Source organism: Pinus tabuliformis, chromosome 4_2 (assembly GCF_031772625.1).
Source record: "Pinus tabuliformis cultivar Carrire ecotype Pingquan chromosome 4_2, CPIR1, whole genome shotgun sequence".
Taxonomy (NCBI): domain Eukaryota; kingdom Viridiplantae; phylum Streptophyta; class Pinopsida; order Pinales; family Pinaceae; genus Pinus; species Pinus tabuliformis.
Window position 1 is genome coordinate 1,103,758,151 of NC_142304.1, and position 10,998 is coordinate 1,103,769,148.

Consider the following 10,998-nt stretch of genomic DNA (forward strand, 5'->3'; position numbering starts at 1 on the left):
GTTGTTGTTCGATCCAGTGTAAAGCCAAGTATATGGAGTGTGATGGGTATAGTCTAGCAACATTGGTGGATCTAGTGCATATGGTCTACATGAGCATTTAATGAATATTTCAGGTCCGATTTAATTGATAAATTGCAGCATTGTTGTGTAGACGTGCAATTGTTTATGGTCTGGTGCATTGGCAGATTTGTGTAATGGTTTGTGCATTGGATCAAATGCATTGAACAAGTAGTCTCACAGAAGAACAGGAAAGAAAAATCAAAGAAGTCTTTGTGCAGTGATTGCATATTAGAGAAACAAAAGTTTTGTCAGATTGTTATAGATTCATTTTCAAATGAGATGGTGTGAATTTGCCAATTATTGAAATTGATTTGGGCATACGATGATGATGCATTTGTATAGAGCAGAGATAAGAGTTCCTGGATATTGCAAGCTCTAGGCTTGCATCATTGAATCCCTTATAGTAGTCTCTCTTGTCGCATGTTTAACCCAACTGGCAGGTTACTTGGGTGGACCTGGGAGGAGGGGGTGTTATAGCCCAAGAGGGGTAAACTCTGTCAACAAACCTTTGTCTTGCTCTTCTTAATGTCTGCATGGATTATATGTTGTTATATTCATTATGTTAAGTTACATATGAATAATAATTCATGATTTGAAGAGTCATTGTAAAACCTGTTGTTTCAAAACACAATTTTAACCTTGAAAAGCATTGACACGTTTCTAGTTTTTTTTTATTTGATTTTGGAAAAGAGGAATAAATCACCTAATCCAATTTCAGATTAGTTTGGTATCAGAGTGACAAGTTGACCAAGTTGCAAGATGGGCAATAAAAAGAATCTTAGAGAGCTAGAGGAGCAGAATTTGACCCTTCAGATGGAGAACATAGAATTGAGAAGGATAGTGGAGATAGCTAAAGAGGAGAAGAGACACATGTGATTTGTATTGCAGAAAGTTCTTGATGATCAAGTTGCAGAAAGTTCAACTCCTGCACCGAAGAGGGAAACCTCCAGAATGAGGCCAGTGTATGGTCATGGTTCAAATAGTGGTTTTGGACCATATGTGGAAGATGTTGCATGTAAATTTTGCAAACATCGTTAAGAAGCACGCCATATGCCATTGGATAAGAGTGGGTAGCTAGAGTCATCTACAAGTTGGCCATCATTGTCATCATCAAAACTTGAAAGGATACATAACACATTTAAAGAGATAATTAACATCTCAAGTTCCACCCCTTCCGTTTATATGCATAAAAACTCTTTTGCGGTGTTTGAAAAACATATTAAGGGCATAGGTATGAAGTTGCTTTCCAAGATGGGATATGAAGGTGGAGGTCTTGGAAAAAATGGTCAAGGTATTACCAATCCAATTATGGTTGAGGAAAGACCGAAGTACTAGGGATTGAGATATAAACGAAAGGAGTTTGGAGAATGCTCCAAATAACTTGAGGTATATCAAACATCTGAGCATGAGATGTCACCACCTTGTGAAAATCGTTGAATTTTCAACTCTAGAGACATGTATAACTCTCAAGAGTGTTTTCCAATGCATGGAAATTTTGAATACCTATGGAATTAGTACCCTTATACATTTTGTGATGCTTTTGACCATTGTGTGGTTTTATGTGAGAAACATATGATAATGGTTAAACTAATGAACCAAATTTTGGGCATCAAGAATAATGAATTTCTTTTGCATGAGAGAAATTCTATGTTAAAAAACAAGAAGAACATTTTCTATGCTCATTGTAAAGTGCATGGACATGACACTGAACGATGTTGGAAGTTGCATCCAAAAATTCATTCGAAGAAAAGTAAATATATTATTCTGCATAATGCAAGGGTAAAAAAGGTGGAAAAGAGGACTCTCCAAAATCCTAAGTGACCTTAAAAACAAATATGGTGCAAGAAGAGAACCCACAATCCTAGGAGAGGCAAAATTTGCGTACACTTATTGTAAAGTTGTTTTGTAAAATTTTGTAAATAATTGTTGTCATTACCTGTTTAGGTACTTTTGTAAAGTGAACATTCATTGTCACTATGTTCAACAAGTAGATGTTTACATTGATGTATGTATTGATTTGTTATAGTCCACATGTTCAAGGACTTTTGTGAATGTACAAGATTGTCGTTCAAATTTGCCTATAAATTGTCATATGTTCACTGATACAAGTATTCGATTTGAAACTTGTGTGAATTGAATATTTTTTTTAAGATTGTATAAGATGACTATGTATTGTAGGCAAGGTCAATCATATCATGGAAAATTTTGCAGCAGTGTACTTTTCATGTACAAGCTCAGCTTGAAGACATTAAAGCAAATTTATTTTGTTTCTGATTTCCAAGATGGAGTCAAGTTTGTCTTCAATAGTTTAAACTTCAAGATGAAGTGTTTTTGGAGCCATGCAAAGATGAGGGTAGAGAGAATGTTCAGATTCCACTCATCAATATTTTGTTCCTGCAACAACGATAAGAATGATGGCTCAATTCTTAATAGGACAACAAGTCTTCATGAGGATGATAAGTGAAGTGCCTTGATTGGGGCTTGAAGGGCACCAATTGAAAAATTTTCATTTTGGATTGAGTTTCTAGGTATTTTTGAGTTCCAGCCTCTTTATATGGACTAGGGAAGTAAAATTTTGAAGTCCAAAAGTTCCTAGTAGGGAGGTGTGATCAAGTGATCAATTCTATGCTAAAAAATGTAAGTACCCATAACTTCTTGAAACTAGCACCAAATTGAAGTGCCCGTCATTCTTAATCCAACGACATTTGTTTCAGCAAAATACAACACTAGATGCTCAAGTTATTCTCCTATGACCGTTTTCTCAAACAAGGAAATAAATGGCAAATTGGGTGTTAACTGTGTGTTTAGGGTTTTTTAGGGCCAGTGGCATGCTGCCACTTGGTCTCTCCAGGTTTGTCAAAATTTGACTCAATTTTGATTGGTGTCATTGTAGCCCAATAACTGGGATCCACGTGGGCCAATAGGTGGCTGCCACGTGGCCTCCTGAGGACATAGCAAAATTATGGTTACAAGCCAAGCTACCCAAAAGGATCGAACACAAGACCTCCCACCAAGCAGAAAGGAGCCTTACCAATAGGTCGCACTATGTTCTTTGTTAAACTATAGCGCAAAAACCATATATAAGTTTAATGTTGCACACATTTTGGGGAAGGGGCCAGGGCTAAGCCCTAGCTCCCAGCCACACCCCACACCACATGACCATGGCGAAGGAGGGACAAGGGCTAAGGCTTAGCCCAAGCCCACAATCCTAGCACCACAACGATAAATCGTCACAAGGACACAAGTCATAACCCTAGCGCCAATAGTCGGAGCAGCAAAGTTTTAAAGGGCTTAGCCCTTGGTCATCGTCACCGCATATAAGCAAAGGCATGAGTTTTTGAGCGCTCGGTGGAAGGCACTAGGGTAAGGCCCCAGGCCAAGTCATATGGCCTCAACATGAACACAGGTGCGAATGTAAAAGCTCTTTACGGGAAGGTGGTAAGTGTGGGGGCCAACCCTAGGTTCTGTGTACCATTAAGTGACCACGCGCTAGGGAGAAAAGAGTTTTGACGGGTAGGGTGGGTGTTAATCCCCAGCCCTCGACCCTATGTTCACACGCAACCACAATTTTCAGTTCAAAGGCGTTAGAGGATGAACTAATGGTCCGACAAAATGCACCTGTCGAGTGCGAAATTGTTGCTTTGTTAGCAATATTTGGGGCAGTTTTGTAGGACAGTTAACCAAAAGGTCGAATTTGTAGGATGGTTAATAGTAAGGTTCATGAGAGAGCTTGGAAGTTCATAACTTTTGGATTTTTTATCCAAATTGAGCTCAGAAAGAGGCTTCTTAGGGGTTTTTGTATTCAGAATCCATTGGTAACCTATAATTTCTTATTTGAGCACATCTTCAAAGTCTTTTTTCATGTTTGAGACTAAAGGTGTATAGATAAGTTAGGGTTTCGAATCAGTTCTGGGAGGTATTTTGGCATGGAGAAGAACTTGTAGGTGTATTATCACTTCTAGAAGGCTATTGCAGCAGCTATAACCAACAGGGTTCAACTCAGGTTCAACTTCTCTTATCATGAAGTTTTGATTATATGTTTTAATGTGGAATTGAAGCATGCACATGATGTTTTTAGATCATTTCAGTTGAAGCATGTCATCTTTGAAGGAGATGTTTTGAGTTGTTGCAGTTGTGAGAGTTATTTCTAGGAGAACATTACCTTGTAGGGATAATAGCCACATATTGACCTATAGCAAATGTTTATGTACTTCATTGATACTGAATATATGAGCGGTCTAGTGATGATGATAGGTTCAGAGATGTAGCCCAAGAGGGGTGAACTCCATCAAAAAACCTTTGTCTTTCTATTCTTTATGCCTGCATGGATTATGTGGTATTATGTTCATTATGTTAAGTTACATATGAATACTAATTCATGATTTCAAAAGTCATTGTAAACCTATTGTTTCAAAACCCATTTTTACCCTTTCAAAGCATTAACACGGTCCTAGTTTTTGTTTATTTGATTTTTGAAAAATGGAAGAAATCACCTAATATAATTTCAGATCACTAGCACACCAATGGCTTGAGTAGTTGTGACCCAAGGGCATCTAAGCCATCAAAATCACTTGAGGATCACACCTGGACTAGGCCACATTAGCCCTTAGCATGGATGGATTTTTTCCTTCTGTTCAGCACAAAGTGCCTTAACAAAACACCCTATCACCATCTATTATTTTCCCAGTGGATATTTATTTTTTTTAGTATAAATTTTATTATAAATATTTGTTAAACTAAAATTATATTTTTTAAACCAAAGTATTCACCATCAAGAGCTCTGCTAGATTATGGTTTTTCAACAATTCTTTTTAATACTCCACCCTCGAGTTACATCTATGACCTTCCAACTAAGTGACGTAATTATTTTGGACATTATCTTTTAGTTGCAATTGATTAACTGAATGAGTGGTTCTATAAGGAGGGTGCAAGCCCCCCCTACAACAATGTTGTAACTGGAACCCAACAATTTATGGCAAGTGGCTCTAGAGCTCCTTCTAGAAATGGAAACAAATGTTATACTTTTGACCTGTGAGAAATCCAAAATACCAAAAATACGAAGAAATATAGCCCAAAACACAGAATTATCACATGAAATGAGACAAACTGCAAGATATTTTATTATTCAGAAGTAGATTACAATGTTCACTTGCCTCTTCGAGGGGGAAACCTCCAATAGAGCAGAGCTCAATTACAATAAGACTCGATGATCTTTCCCCTACTAACTAAGACTATTTATAGCTTAATGACATCCAAAACCCTAACTACTAGTGGTCCCTTGCATAACACAGGTTAACCACTTTATTTATTAACTATGGCCCATTTACAACTAATTGTGGTCCCTTTTCTATAATGTGGGTCAACCACTTACAATTATTATTCATGTAGGTTTTATTGACTCTCTAACTAACTGTGACTCTAACTCGACCCCTTGGGCTTATTACGGAAATAAAGGGGTTAGTTTTGGACCCTAACATGCCCTCCCCCATCAAAATCAACCTTGTCCTCAAGGCTGAAGTTGCGAAAAATGCTGAAGAATAGTGGTTGGTTCCCATGTGGCATCTTCTGGAGAGGTGTCTTTCCACTTGAGAAGGACTTCCTTGATCATGCGGTCATGAGATGTCTTTCGAAAGTATCGCGGAGCTATTCTGGTTGGAACCAAAGTGAGCCTTCCTCATCCAATTCTGGTAGACTTGTTGGAACCCTGCAATTGTTCCCTGCCACTTTCTTGAGGCATGATACATGGAAGAATAGATGGATTTTTGAGCAGGTGGCAAGGTCAGTTTGTCAATGACTGCTCCTATGTGCTGAAGTATCTGATAAGGCCCATAGAATTTTGGTGCTAGTTTCTGGAAGCCCTTTTCTTTGAGATGTGTTTGCTTATATGGTTGAAGTCATAGGAATACTTGATCCCCTTCTTGAAATGAGCGCTCGGAATGATGTTGGTCAGCGTGTTGCTTCATTATGTTCTGAGCTTGATGTAGATTATCTTTGAGATGAGCGATCATGGCGGCACGGTTCTGTAGGATCTTATCAACTACTTGTACTTTAGAACATCCATGGATATAAAAAACTGGTGAAGGTGGGAGTTGGCCATACACTGCCTCATATGGTGTCATCTTGGTAGCTTTATGATAGTTAGTATTATACCACAATTGAGCTAAAGGTAGCCATTGTACCCATTGATGCTACTTGTCTAAAATGAAGCACCTCAGATAGGTCTCCAAACATTTGTTGATCGCTTATGTTTGACCATCGGTTTGGGGATGACAACTTATAAGCGGTACTTAGTTGGAGTTGCACGCCCCATAGCTTGAAAAGTTCCTGCCAAAATTTGATGGTGAAAGTGGGGTCTTGATCAAACACAATGGAAGTTGGCATGCCATGCAGTTTCAAGATATGGTCCAAGAAAACTTGAGCCACCAAAGTTTGGGTAAATGGGTGTGGTAGAGCGCAAAAATGATCATATTTGGAAATTATGTCAATAACCACCATGATCACTAATTTTTTTCCTGACTTTGGGAGACCAATGATGAAATCCATGGATACATTCATTCAGATAGAAGCAGGAAGTGGAAATGGTTGTAAGGTTCCCGGTAACTTGATTTTTCCCCTTTGCTGCATTGGCATACATCACATTCAACTACAAAAGTAAGAATGTCGTTCTTCATGTCGGTCCAAAAGAAAGAATGACGTAATCATGCATAAATCTTCTGAAATCTTGAATTTTCTTCAATCTGAGATAAGTACAACTCGTCCAAGATGCAGGTTTTGTGGGTTCATGAGGCTTTGAAAAGCAGATGGAGCATTAAAGATACCAAATGGCATGACCAGGAATTCATAATGGCATTCATGAGTTCGGAAGGTTGTCTTGGGAATGTCTATTTCCTTCATGCGTATTTGGTGATAGCCCGAGCGAAGATCTAGCTTGATAAAAAAATTAGCACCATGGAGCTCATCAAGGAGATCATCGACAACCAAAATAGGAATTTTTTCCTTGACAGTGAGCATTTTAAGGTCCCGAAAGTTCAGACACATGTGCCATTCTCCATATTACTTTAAAACCATGACCACTGGATATGAATAAGGGTTGATGTTGGGATGGATAACATCGGCTTCGAGGAGTTCCTTGATGATTTTTTCAATTTCATTATTTTGGGAAAAAGGATATCAATATGGGTGGACATTAGGCAGCTAGGCCCCCAGGACCAAAGGGATGTTATGATCATGTTTACCCCTAGAGGGTGGAAGCTCTTTAGGTTTGTAAAATACTCGATGATGGCGATGTAATACCTATTGCATCTCAGAATATGAGGATTAGTAGATTCAATGGCCCGGAGGGCATTAAATTGGGAAACTACTCCGTGATGGCCCTTTTTAAAATCTTCTCCATTCAATGTAAGTTTCTGATAGTAAGAGAACCTGCCTGGAGTCCCCTCAGTTTATGAATGTGGTCGTTCTACTTAAAGCTCATATATAACTTCTGGAAATCCATTGTGATAGGGCCCAACATGTGAAGCCATTCAGCAATAAGGAAAATGTTGCAACCACACATTTCAATGGAAAACATGTGGGTCTTTAGGTTGTAGACTCTCATCTGAAACTTAATATTTTCACAGCATCCTTCACATTTCATGGTCCCCCCATCAACGATAAGGAATTGGAAATTGGATATCACCCATACAAAGAAATGAACAACTTTTCTGACTCTCTTGTGGACAAAGTTAGGAGTGTTGCCACTATTAACTCCCCAAGAAACTCTCCTAGGTTGTAGCTCGGAGATGCTCGGGACATCACAAACTCAACTTAATGTTGGAAATGGATGAATGGAAGGAATGATGCATATTCAAGCCAGATAACCACCCCTACTTTTCTTGACTCCAAACATGCGTGAACACCCCCCGACTACAAGGCTTTAGACCACCAATTACTCACAGTTTTAGGATTGGGTGAATATGGAGAATATTGACCACATCAGCAGATGTACAGGACCCTGTGATGGCCTGCTGCAACCAGTAGAAAGGTCTGAAAATCTAATTCCCTAGTGCACATATGGGATGATAGCTCTCTACCACTAAGTGAAAAGAAACTTGATTGACATATTCACTAATGCATACAAGATTATAACACAGAGGTGGGATGACAACCCCTCTAATGCTAAACATCAAGAGTTTAGGAATAATGCATGTCGAACACAACCTAGAAAAGAAAAGAAATGAACAGTGAGAAATTAAAAGCAAAAGAAGCTTGTATTAGCTGAAAATGAAGACAAGACGCTGCAAGTATCAAAGCAGTTACAGTCTCCAGAAGTTGAACCTTACATCCAAACAAAAACCATCCCCCTAATTACATTTGTTTCTTGGGTATATATAGAGTTTCATTACAAAGGCACTTGGCCATTCTAAGTATGGAGGGGTCATAATTAACCACCAACCGCTTTAACTGCCTGATGGAGTCTGAGTGTGATTGCTTGCTTCAACAGATAAATCTGATCTTTTCCCTACACTTTGCTGTCCTCTCAGGTGGCTGGAGTGTCGTATGGGATGAAGTCCCATAACTATTAAATGCGTTTGCATGTTTGTGCTCTGTCCTTTTACTTATCAGCCATACTGTTTCTTGAATGTGGTTGTTGAGGAGGAAATGCACCTGGTACTGAAAACTGGTCACCTTTGTCCTTTTGGGAGCATGGAACGGTTAAGGTACGCAGACTGTGCAGTGGGTGGAAGATTCAGATGGAGGAGCAAGACTAGCCGTCAGATCGAGTGGATAGACGGTGGAGATGGCTTGGTGAGGGATATCGGAAGAAGTGGGAGAGGAATGAGTGTGGGCCATTGGATTTGGGCGGAATTGATCGAATGAAAGAGGAGTGATCGGGTGAGACGGGAGTCATCAGATCAGGTTTTTTGGGTAATTCTTTGGGCCTTTACATATGGCAATGAGCGATTGCAATCAGATCACATCGCAATATCGCATCAACGGAAGCAGAGGGGCGCGGCTTTTATACACACATGGATGCGATTGTAATCAGATCGCATCGCAATATTGCATCAGCAGAAGTTGAGGGGTGCGGCCTTTGTACACACACGAATGCGATCTGCGATAGCGATTAAACCAGAACCGATAAAGGAATTAATCGTTTTTACGACTGATGAAGGGAGAATGAACAGGTTAAAGGAAAAGGAGAAAGTGACCGTTATGAGCTTCCCTTTAAGCATGACCAAGCGGACCAAGCTCATTTCTAACCTTCAAAAACCGAAGCTATGTAGCAGCGCTAACATTGGCTCCTTCTGGGGATGAGATCCTCCTTGTGAAGTCTCAAGAACCGTAGACCACTGCCTTCTACATCAGAACAAGATTAAAAACATTGCTTAGTATTCCATTGGGCATGGAGTCTAATTAAGTCTACACTAAAACCTGTAAAAGAACACATTTACAACATTAAGGCTTGAAAATGTTAAACAACCTAAATTTTCAAAAACTGCTCATTTACTGGGCCACCAAAATTGTTTCCCCTTCTCTTTGTCAGTCTGCATGTCAACCGATTCATCAAAGACTTGCAAAATCAGGTTGATTTGATCATCTACCTCAAAAAGTTTAGAGCATTTGACCTCATCGGGTAGAGATGGTTTATATTTCACCCCCTCTTTGTATGCTCTCATCCTTGGATGTTCTTTGTGGAAGATTTTGTACACCTGCTGAATAACAATGGCTATTGTGTACTCGACTGTGTCATTTGTGGCCTACACAATTAATATAAATGGTGAACCGATGTATTCTTGTGTGGGGACACAAAGACCTCACCTGCTCCTGCATCTTTCTTAGAACAGTCCACATCCAAGGAGGTGTCCCAAAACTGTGCATCCTCTTCCTCTGTGATCTCGAAAACTCCCCTTTCAAGCTATGTTGAGTCCATCGGGGCAGGGTTCATGATATCAAGACTGAGATTATCAATATCAGCCTTGAGCATTGAGTTATAGCTGGCCTCAGAGCCTAGGAGGTAACTATGAGTGGTTTTATCTTGAACAGATAGAGAAGCACAAGATGATGGGGAGCTTTCTTCACCCTTTTTTATCACTCGGCTAAGGATAACAACAGGTTGGTCAATTTGCTGAGATGCATAGTCATCAGAATCTGGGCAAGATTTAGGCTCAAGCTCTTCAAGGATGGTGGGACCTGCTGCTGGTCGCTTCTGTTTATAAGCTTGTTGTTCTGCAGGTACAACAGAACTATGAGCAGGGCCTTTGGATAATGTCTTTTCATAGGCATCTCTGGTTAAGAAGGGGGCACTACCCTTGTCTCCCATACCATGGACTTCATCCTCTTCTTCAAATTTCTCTTCTTCCATGACTATACTCTGGAAAAGGGGCTTCACCCTTTGGTCTTCGTTTGCATTTTTGCTTCTCTGCAAACTCTGCAACTGCTCCTGTGCTCCTCTGTATGGATTTGGATTTGGAAGAGAAAAGGCACTAGGAGCTCCTGCTTTCCTAGAAAGCTGCTCAGCGCTTAATTTGGAAACTTCAGAGGCTAATGACTCAATCATCCTAGCCATTTTGTCGATCTCGGGATCTGAGGATGATGAGAGCTCATCCCTCTGCAAGTTCCCAAATTCAGTATGATAAGAGAGAAGATCTTTCCTATCCCCCCAATGCTTTAGGAACACATCATCTAAGGCCTCAATGTCAGCTATAGACCTATGGGGCAATTCTCTGAACCACTTTCTAGCCTCACCATCAAGGCTCTAGATAAACACTCTCATCCACACATAATCTTCACTGATATCTAGCTTATCAACATAACTATAGAAAGATTCAAGGTGTTCTTCAGCTATTACTCCCTCTGTACCAATGAACTTGGGCATATATTTCTGATACTCTCCTGCAGGCATGGCATTCAAAGGAACAGGCAAGACCAGGGGTCCATACCTAGCAGCTATGATTC